Below are 10,486 nucleotides of genomic sequence, written 5' to 3'. Positions count from 1 at the left end.
CAACAGCTGGACATACCAGTTCAACTGAAGACACAACAGAAGTTTCCACAGGCACAGTGACCACTACTACCATGCCAACAACTACATTTCCAGAAACAAAATCTGCAACAAGAGTACAATTGACTAAAACAGTCACAACAGACTTTATCTCTACACCTATATTGACAACAGTAGCTGCAACAACTGCAGAACCAACAACAGAAGAAACAATTACAGTTGCAACTACTACTACACAAACAAGTCCAATTTCAAAAACAACCACTGATACATCATTGCTTTCAACTACAACAACAACAACAGAATTTACCTCCACAACACTGTACACAACTCAAGGTCCAACAACCATAGCAACAACAACAACAGAAATAAATGCTGTCACAAACACTAGGACCCCAACAAGTACAATTCCTGAAACAACTACTACAAAGGAAGGAAACTCTGCTTCAACTTTGCCATCAACATCAACAGCAGGATATATCAGTACAACTGATTACACACCAAAAGAAACAACATCTGTACCACAAACAGCAGAAACAGCTGCAGTCACAAATACTAGGACCCCAACAGGTACAAATCCGGAAACAACTTTTACTTCAGAAACAACTGCTGCTATATCTGTCCCACCCACAATAACAAGACCAGGCTATACCAGTACAGCAGATTACACAACACTACCTGCAACAACCACAGCACCAACAACAGTAGAAATAACTACAATGGCAACTACTACCACCCCAACGAGTTCAATTTCAGAACCAACCACTGATACTTCATTGCCTTCAACTACAACACCAACAACAGAATTTACCAGCAAAACATTGTACACAACACAAGGTCCGACAACAGCAGAAAAAACAGCAGCAGAAACAACTGTAGTCACAAATGCTAGCACTCCAAGTACAATTACTGAAACAACAGAAAGAACCCCATCAACAACAACAGCAGGATATACCAGTACAGCAGAATACACGACACTAGCTACAATAAAGACAGCAGCAAAATCTTCAGAGTCCACCACAGTGAGAAATACGATTACCCCAACGAGTACAATTCCTGAAACAACTATTACCCCTGAAGCAACATCTGCAATAACTGTGCAATCCACATCAACAGCTGGACATAACAGATCAACTGAAGACAAAACAGAAGTTTCAACAGGCACAGTGACCACTAATACCACCCCAACAACTACATTTCCAGAAACAACATCTGCGACAACAGCTGAAACAAATGCTGTCACAAACACTAGGACCCCAAAAATTACATTTCCTGAAAGAACTACTACAAAGGAAGGAAACTCTGATTCAACTTTCCCATCATCAACAATAGCAGGATATACCAGTACAACTGAATACACAACAAAAGAAGCAACATCTGTACCACAAACAGCAGAAACAGCTGCAGTCACAACCACTAGGACCCCGAAACGTACTATACCTGAAACGACTACTACTTCAGAAACAACTGCTGCTATATCTGTGCCATCCACAATCACAACAGCAGGATATAACAGTACAGGAGAATACACAACACTACCTGCAACAACCACAGCACCAACAACAGTAGAAATAACTACAATGGCAACTACTACCACCCCAATGAGTTCAATTTCAGAACAAAGCACTGATACTTCATTGCCTTCAACTACAACACTAACAACAGAAATTACCACCACAACATTTTACAAAACACATGGTCCAATAACCACAGCAACAACAACCACAGAAACAAATGAAGTCACAAATAATAGGACCCCAACAAATACAATTCCTGAAACAACTACTATAGAGGAAACAACCACTGCCTCAACTTTGCCATCAAATAAAACATTAGGATATACCAGTACAGCAAAATTCACAACACTACCTACAATAACCACAGCACCAACAACTTCAGAGTTCCCCACAGTGACAACTTCTATTACCCCAACGAGTACAATTCCTGAAACAACTATTACAGCTGAAGCAACCTCTGCTATAACTATGTCATCCACAACAACAGCTGGACATACCAGTTCAACTGAAGACACACCAGAAGTTTCAACAGGCACAGTGACCACTAATACCACCCCAACAACTACATTTCCAGAAACAACATCTGCAACAAGAGTACAATTGGCTAAAACAGCCACAACAGACTTTAGCACTACATCTATATTGACAACAGTAGCTGCAACATCTGCAGAACCAACAACAGAAAAAATAATTACATTTGCAACTACTACTACCCCAACAAGTCCAATTTCAAAAACAACCACTGACACATCATTACTTTCAACTACAACACCAACAACAGTATTTACCGCCACAACATTGTACACAACACAAAGTCCAACAGCCATCGCATCAACAACAGCAGAAACAAATGCTGTCACAATCACTAGGACCCCAACAAGTACCATTCCTGAAACAACTACTACAAAGGAAAGAAACTCTGCTTCAACTTTGCCATCAACAACAACAGCAGGATATACCAGTACAACTGAATACACACCAAAAGAAACAACATCCTTAGCACAAACAGCAGAAACAACTGCTGTCACAACCACTAGGAACCCAACAAGTACAATTTCTGAAACAACTACTATACAGGAAACAACTGCTCCTATATCTGTTCCATCCACAATACAGGCAGCAGGATATACCAGTACAGCAGAATACACAACACTACATCCAATAACCACACCACGAACAACTTCAGAGTCCACCACAGTGACAACTTCGATTACCCCAACAAGTACAATTCCAGAAACAACTATTACAGCTGAAGCAACATCTGCTATAACTGTGCAATCGACATCAACAGCTCGACATACCATTACAACTGTATACAAATCAGAAGTTACAACTAGTACCACCCCAGCAAGTATATTTTCAGAATCAACATCTGCTACAACAGTACAATTGACTAAAACAGCCACAACAGAATTTACCACTAAACCTATATTCACAAAAGTCGCTGCAACAACTGCAGAACCTACAACAACAGAAATAATTGCAGTAGAAACTACTACTACCCCAACAAGTCCATTTTCAACAACCACAGATACATCATTGCTTTCAACTACAACACCAACAACAGAATTTACCACCACAACATTGTTCCCAACACAAGGTCCAACAATCACAGCAATAACAGCAGAAACAACTGCAGTCACAACTACTCTGACAGCAACAAGTACAATTCCTGAAAAAACTACAACAGATGAATCAACTGCTGCCTCACCTTTGCAATCCACAATAACACCAGCAGGATATACCAGTACAACTGACTACACACCACAAGCTACATTCATAGCACAAACAGGAGAAACAACTGCAGTCATAACCACTAGCACCCCAACAAGTACAATTCCTGAAATATCTGCTACATTGGAAACAACAGGTGTCTCACCTTTGTCATCAACAATAACAACAGCAGGGTACACCTTTACAACTAAATACACAACACATGCCAAAACATCCAAAGGACAATCAGCAGAAACAACTGCAGTGAAAACTTCTCCCACCCCAACAAATACGTTTTCACAGACAGCAACTGCTACAACTGTACAACCGACTACAACAGCCACAACAGAACTTACCACCTCAACTATATATACAACAAACACAGCACCAACAACAGAGAAAACAAATGAAGTGACAACTACTAGTATCCCAAAAAGTACAATTTCAGAAACAATCACTGCTACAACATTGTCATCCACTAGAACACCAACAACACAGAATCCAACAGGCACAGCACCAACAACAACAGAAACAACTGCAGTGACATCCAGTAGCACCACGAGCACAATTTCAGAAACAACAACAGCTAGATCATTTCCATGCACTTCAACAACACCAACAAAAACAGAAAAAACTGCAGTGACATCTATTTGCACCCCAACAAGTACAATTCCTGTTACAACTGTTACAGCAGAAACAACCACTGCTACAACTGTGCCATTTACACCAACATCTGGACATATCAGTACAACTGAATACACAACAGAAGTTACAACAACGGCAGAGCCAACTACTACCATGCCAACAAGTACATTATCAGAAACAACCTCTGCAACAACAATGGCAGGACCAATAAAAGCAGGAACAAATGCAGTGACAACCACTAGCATGCTAACAAGTACAATTTCTAAAACATCTACAAAGGAATCAACTACTGCTACAACTGTGCCATCAAAAACACCACCAGCTGGATATACTAGTAAAAATGTATACTCAATACAAGGTACAAGAACTGCAATTTCAATGATGAATAGAACAGAAACATCCACTACAACACCAATATCCACCATAAAGTTAAACACGGCACAATCTACAACCACCTTAGCACCACCAATTGTAGGAACAACTGCAGTTACAACTACAACAAGCGCAACAAGTACAACTCCAATATCACCATCTAGATTAGAAGTAACCACTGCTATTACTCTGCCATCGACAGCAAGAAAAATAACAGATTTGACTTCGACAACTTTGTACACAACACAATCCAAAACAACCACAAAAACAATAACATCAGAAACAAATGCATTGACAACTAGTACCACTTCAACAAGTACAGTTTCAGAGCACACAACTAGAGACAAAACAACCACCGGTACAATAGCTCTGTCCATTATAACACCATTAACAGAATTTACCTCCACAACTTTGTACACAACACAGGCTACAACAACCACAGCACCAACAGCAGAAACAACTGCACTGACAACCACTTTTATCAGAACTGGTCCAGCTGTGGTTCAGACTAGGATGGTCTTCAGCTCCTATTCTCCTGTTCCCAGTGAGGGCTTGGTTCTCAGTGTAATCCAGACTCTTCTGAGTGCTCGAATCATAAACCTTACTGACTCTGTAAAAGTGCTGAACTTTACCTATGAGAGTATGTTTATTTTACTAATCACACAATTACATACTACACAAATTATTTTCTCATCACTGTGACCTCTTTATCAGCCTTTCTAAATCACTCAATTTGCTCCACAGAAATTTCAGACGCCTCCTATACAGTACACATTACAATCTACATCAGTAACATCAGGATACCACAGAAACCTGAGCTCAGGAATGATATCTACACCCAAGTGGAGAGCATCACCAACAATGCTGTAAGTGTACATAACTATGTGCATAACAACATTTCAATACAGGGATTCTCAGTCTTTTATGGAATCAACTGGACAGTAGTAGTTTTCTGAGACCCAAAGCCTTCACCGTCCAACATTTGATTAGATCCAAGAGTTTTATTGGTTTACTCTAACCTTTGAACATTTTCTTATGTTAGTAACATAATAACATATTGAGGAGTATTAGTGTTAATGGAAAATAATCCAAACTGTGCATGTGTGCTGAAGTCTGACACAATTTGGACGAGTCTGGATTATACTTATCTGTGTAGTGCTTAGTCACTAATGTAACTTAAATGCAACTTAGTGCCTAGTCTAGTATCATCCAGAATTACATAAATGTAGGATATAAGTGATATGTTTTAAATTTAAATTTATTCCCATTTATTTAAAATTATCCCTGTATATTGCTTTGTTATATCGACATACTACAACTAGCATGTAGTGTTGTTCAAACTTACCTGTATACCTATGTCCAACATTCCTGAATAATCATAAAAGCTTAAAAATAACTAGTACAAAACTAGATGGCACATTAGAAACAAAACATCCCTGTCTGTTAGATTTCCCCATTGATCTGTAAATGTTTAGTGTTTAAATGTGTACAGCTGTTAAAACTAAGATCTATCATAACCATATCAGTAAAGGTCGGTAACGCACAACAGTGATAGTGGCAGACATCAAACATGCTCAATAAATAGGGACAATTTAGGCAATAGGCAATTACCATAAGCTGCACAATAGGATATAGAATTAGTTTGTGGTTAGTAGGAGATGTACAGGTAGCTGCAGGTTAAATTCCTGTGTTCAATCCAAATTCTAATACAATGTATAATTAAGCACATGGTGCATCATGGTGACGCTTTTAGTCATAACATGCAAACGGTTACATGCAAACTGTTCAGATCAAAAATTCTCTATTTTACATTCAAAGTAATGAATTATCTATCCTTCTCCAGTTAAACACACTTCTAAATGAACCTGGTGCAGAACCATTCAAACACCACAGCTCTTTCTTCACGTAAGATCACAGCAGTGTTCTGTTCAGAAAATTCTTATTGGTAATTTGTATTGTAAAGGAAATTGTATTGATGTGTTTTAATATTTTTCTACTGTTAACAGGAGCTCAGGAACTCAGGTTAATGGTGACATGATGTACCTCTTCCAAGATGACACCAAAACACCAGCAGCTTTCCTGAATGAGCTTACACCTGTGTACATTTACTGATAATAATTTCAAAAGTTTCCATTCTTATTTAGTTTGTTCTCAAAAACTGTGTTAAATATAATTCAATAACTAATTATTTACAGATTTTTATAAATTTTTTTTGTACTTAAAGTGTGTCTAACTGTTCTTCATGTTCTGCTTATTCTTGATGTATTTTATTAATTACATTTGCTTTCCTATTTCAGATTGGGAAATGTCCTGATATATATTCGTCTAATTTTTAAGAACTTCACTGTAGTACCTAGTGAGACTGATGCTCTTAAATCTGCTAATGCTCTGTTGGATCCGAAGATCAGAAGAGCACGAGACCTCGTAACACAAAAACTGAGTGATCCTGTGAGCATACAGGATGTGAAATATCAGAGTGAGTCTCTTTTTATTAATCTGTCCTTATGTAGTAATTTAGATTGTATTAAATGTATTGTAAGTTTTCTTGCTAATATCATTTTGTTTATTATCCCTTTTAGAAATTGACAACAACTCATACATTATTAGCTTTGCATTCCAAATCAGCAATGTAACCATCTACAAGAACATTCAGTTGAGGAACCAAACATGTGATTTAATCCAAAACACCCTCAACAGCTTGGTAAGTATAAACCATCATTCTGCATGCCAGTATGAAAAAATACAAAATTACTTTTTTCACTTGCAACATTTTGCTCTTTTATATAGCTAAATGATATTTTAATTGCGAAAGAGGCCACTCCATTTGTCTTCCCACGAGCAAACTATGAGTAAGTGACTTCTCTCTGCATCTCAACCCCAATGCTGATATTTTTACAAGCTAGGTAAAAATAGTCAGTTTGTAGTCACTGTAAATAGAAATAGATAGAAATCTGTCTGTGTAGAACCCATTAAACTGGAGAGTATCATGACATGAGTAATGCCAAGAAAGAGAACATTAAAATTTTTCTGAAACCATAGTCCACACGACAGTTAAAAGATTTTTTTCCAGAACTGAAAACATACTTTTTTAAACACAGAATAGGGCATTGAGGTTTTCTTTTTCTTTTCCTCCAGGTTTAATGGTAAAGAAATTGTGGTTGATTCAGAACACACCTTTGTGGAAAGTGACATCAAGTGGACACCAAGTGAATTTCTTTCTGCAATACTCAACATTAGAGGTCTGTTAACTTTACCACTCTTTCTGCTCAAACAGAACCCCTGCCTACCTAGACCCTAACAGTTGTATTATTGTTTATGGACTGTAATTGTTACATAAATTTCTCTTGCAGTATCATCTACAACGGCTTCTCCAGTGACTCCAAAACGTGTTGCTTTGACTTCAACATCAACTCCATCAATAATGTATGTTAATTCCCTAAATGAGCATGAAATAGAGATTCATATTTTTATCATGATTTATCATGAAAAATATTCACCAGAATGCTTTGTATCTTCAGATCTGGTTCAGCAGTGGTTCAGACCAGGATGGTTTTCAGTTCCACCTCATCAATTCCCAGTAAAAGTTTGGTCCTCAGTTCAATTCAGACTCTTCTGAGTGTTCAACTCACAAACCTCATTGACTCTGTAAAAGTGCTGAATTTTAATTATGAGAGTAAGTCTTGTTTACTAATACTACAATTACATACTATGTAAAACTGTCTCATGCTCTTAAATTATTTGACCATCATCAGTTATTCTAAAGCACATTTGATTTGTTCCATAGACATTTCAGACAACAACTATGCAATCATCTTCATATTCAACATCAGTAACATCAGCATATCAGAGAACCCTAACCTCAGGAACACCACCTACAACCAAGTAGCAAGCATCGTCAATAATGCTGTGAGTGTTTATGAGCAAATGCATAACAACATTAACAAATGTAGGGAGAAGTTGTTGGATCTCGTTGCTGAATTTAACCCTTTCTCACAGTACACAGGCATTCCATTCATATAAAAATGGGTTATTTTATCACTGAAAATCTGTTAGTCAGGACACCGTTGGGTTTTTGTGTGAAGAGTATTGTGACACTGTGTTAGATGCTGGTTAGCAGGGACTTTTGAAAAGGGAGAGGTGTGAGCTCCCAGATTTCCCTTGTACAGAATATGTCACATGTCTTTATATATGTGAGATATTAACAATTAAATATGATTAAATATTATTTATTCTGAAGATTCTTTCTGATGTCTATTTCCTGAAAACTTTAGAAAGAGTTTTTTTTTTGTAAGAGATGAAATCATTATACAAACAGTATCACACTGAAATGATTATTTATCTTTCTGTCTTCAGCTAAATGTTCTTCTAAATAAACCTGGTGCAGAACCATTCAAACCCCATAATTTTTCTTTCAAGTAAGTTCAAAGCACTATTGATTTCTCCTTTTGAAATATACTTTTTGTAATTCCTACTGTACAACAAATAGTTTGTGAGCAGCAGTATGGCTTCATTTCCAGAAAGAGCACAACAGATGCAATTTTTGCTCTGAGAATTTTGATGGAGAAGTATAGGGATGGTCAGAGAGAGCTGCACTGTGTGTTTGTAGACTTGGAGAAAGCGTATGACAGGGTGCCCAGAGAAGAGCTGTGGTACTGTATGAGGAAGTCAGGAGTAGCAGAGAAGTATGTCAGAGTGGTGCAGGACATGTATGAGAGGAGCAGGACAGTGGTGAGGTGTGCTGTAGGGCAGACAGAGGAGTTCAGAGTGGAGGTGGGACTGCATCAGGGAGCAAGTGGAGGAAAACCTGAAGAGGTGGAGGTTTGCACTGGAGAGAAAGAGGAATGAAAGTCAGTCGTAGTAAGACTGAGTACATGTCTGTGAATGAAAGGGAGGGAAGTGGAACAGTAAGATTACTGGGTGAAGAGGTGAAGAAGGTTCAAGAGTTTACGTACTTGGGGTCAACAGTCCAGTAATGTAGAGTGTTGGAAAGAGGTAAAGAAGTGAGTGCAGGCAGATTGGAATGGGTGAAGAAAGGCATCAGGAGTTCTGTGTGATAGAAAATTATCAGCAAGAATCAAGGGGAAGGTGTAGAAGACAGTGGTGAGACCGGCCATACTGTATGGTTTAGAGACAGTGTCACTGAGGAAGAGACAGGAGTCAGAGCTGGAGGTAGCAAAGCTGAAGATGTTGAGGTTCACTTTGGGAGTGACAAGGTTGGACAGGATTAGGAACGAGTACATCAGAGCTCATGTTGGACGTTTGGGGGACAAAGTTAGGGGGGCCAGATTAAGATGGTTTGGACATGTTCAGAGGAGGGAGAGTGAGTATATTGGTAGGAGAATGTTGGACATGGAGCTGACAGGCAGGAGGCAAAGAGTAAGGCGAAAGAGGAGGTATATGGATGTAATAAATTAGGATATGAAGCTAGTGGGTGCAAGTGTTGAGAATACAGAAGATAGGGATAGGTAGAGAGAGATGATTCGCTGTGGCGACCCCTGAAGGGAAAAGCCCAAAGAAGAAGAAGAAAACTGTACAACAAATTGTATTGTGATTATTATTATTATTTATTTACGTTTTTTACAGGAGTTCAAAAAACCAGGTTAATGGTGACATGATGTACAGCTTCAAAGATGGAGACACCAAAACCCCAGCAGCCTTCCTCAATGAGATTACACCTATGTAAGTGTCACAATTTGGCATTTTAGTTGGAGTTTTATCAAACTGTGATAACTGTCAGCTTATTCAGATTTGGCAGATTTGACCATTTATTATTCAATCTTCATTGAGTCTTATAATGAGATGCTAACTATTCTTTAAATACCTCTCTTTTTCTATATATTTTATTTATTCTACTACAGATTGGGGAATGTTCTGATATATATTCGTCTAGTTTTTAAGAATTTGACCAGAGTACCTAGTGAGGCTGCTGTTCTCAATGCTGCGAATTCTCTGCTGGATGCAAAGATCAGAAGAGCACGAGATCTTGTAACACAAAAACTGAGTGATCCTGTGAGCATTCAGGATGTCAAATATCAGCGTGCGTCTCCTTTTTTTTTATTAACCTTGTCCCTAAATTATAATTACAATATGTTAAATATAATGTGTTGAATATAATTTTGTTCATTCTCTATTTTTCAGAAATTGACAATAAATCATACAATATTAGATTTGGATTCCAAATCAGCAATGTGACCATCTCCAAGGACATTCAGCTTAGGAATGAAACATATAATTTAATTCAA

The 10,486-nt window shown here is 38.0% G+C and overlaps 2 long non-coding RNA genes across 2 annotated transcripts; both read left to right on the top strand.

Annotated features, from left to right (window-relative positions):
• Positions 1-7,391: 7,391 nt before the first annotated feature.
• Positions 7,392-7,886, top strand: LOC131347198 (uncharacterized). The gene is made up of 3 exons (XR_009203713.1): positions 7,392-7,483; positions 7,595-7,667; positions 7,763-7,886. It is a non-coding gene; the product is annotated as an uncharacterized LOC131347198 (long non-coding RNA).
• A 732-nt stretch (positions 7,887-8,618) lies between these two features.
• LOC131347214 (uncharacterized) lies at positions 8,619-10,275 on the top strand. Its single transcript, XR_009203717.1, has 3 exons — positions 8,619-8,659; positions 9,828-9,923; positions 10,103-10,275. It is a non-coding gene; the product is annotated as an uncharacterized LOC131347214 (long non-coding RNA).
• Positions 10,276-10,486: the final 211 nt, after the last annotated feature.

This window comes from Hemibagrus wyckioides, linkage group LG03, assembly GCF_019097595.1.
Source record: "Hemibagrus wyckioides isolate EC202008001 linkage group LG03, SWU_Hwy_1.0, whole genome shotgun sequence".
Taxonomy (NCBI): domain Eukaryota; kingdom Metazoa; phylum Chordata; class Actinopteri; order Siluriformes; family Bagridae; genus Hemibagrus; species Hemibagrus wyckioides.
Note: the sequence above shows the minus strand (reverse complement) of the source record. Positions and strands in the feature narration are given on the sequence as shown.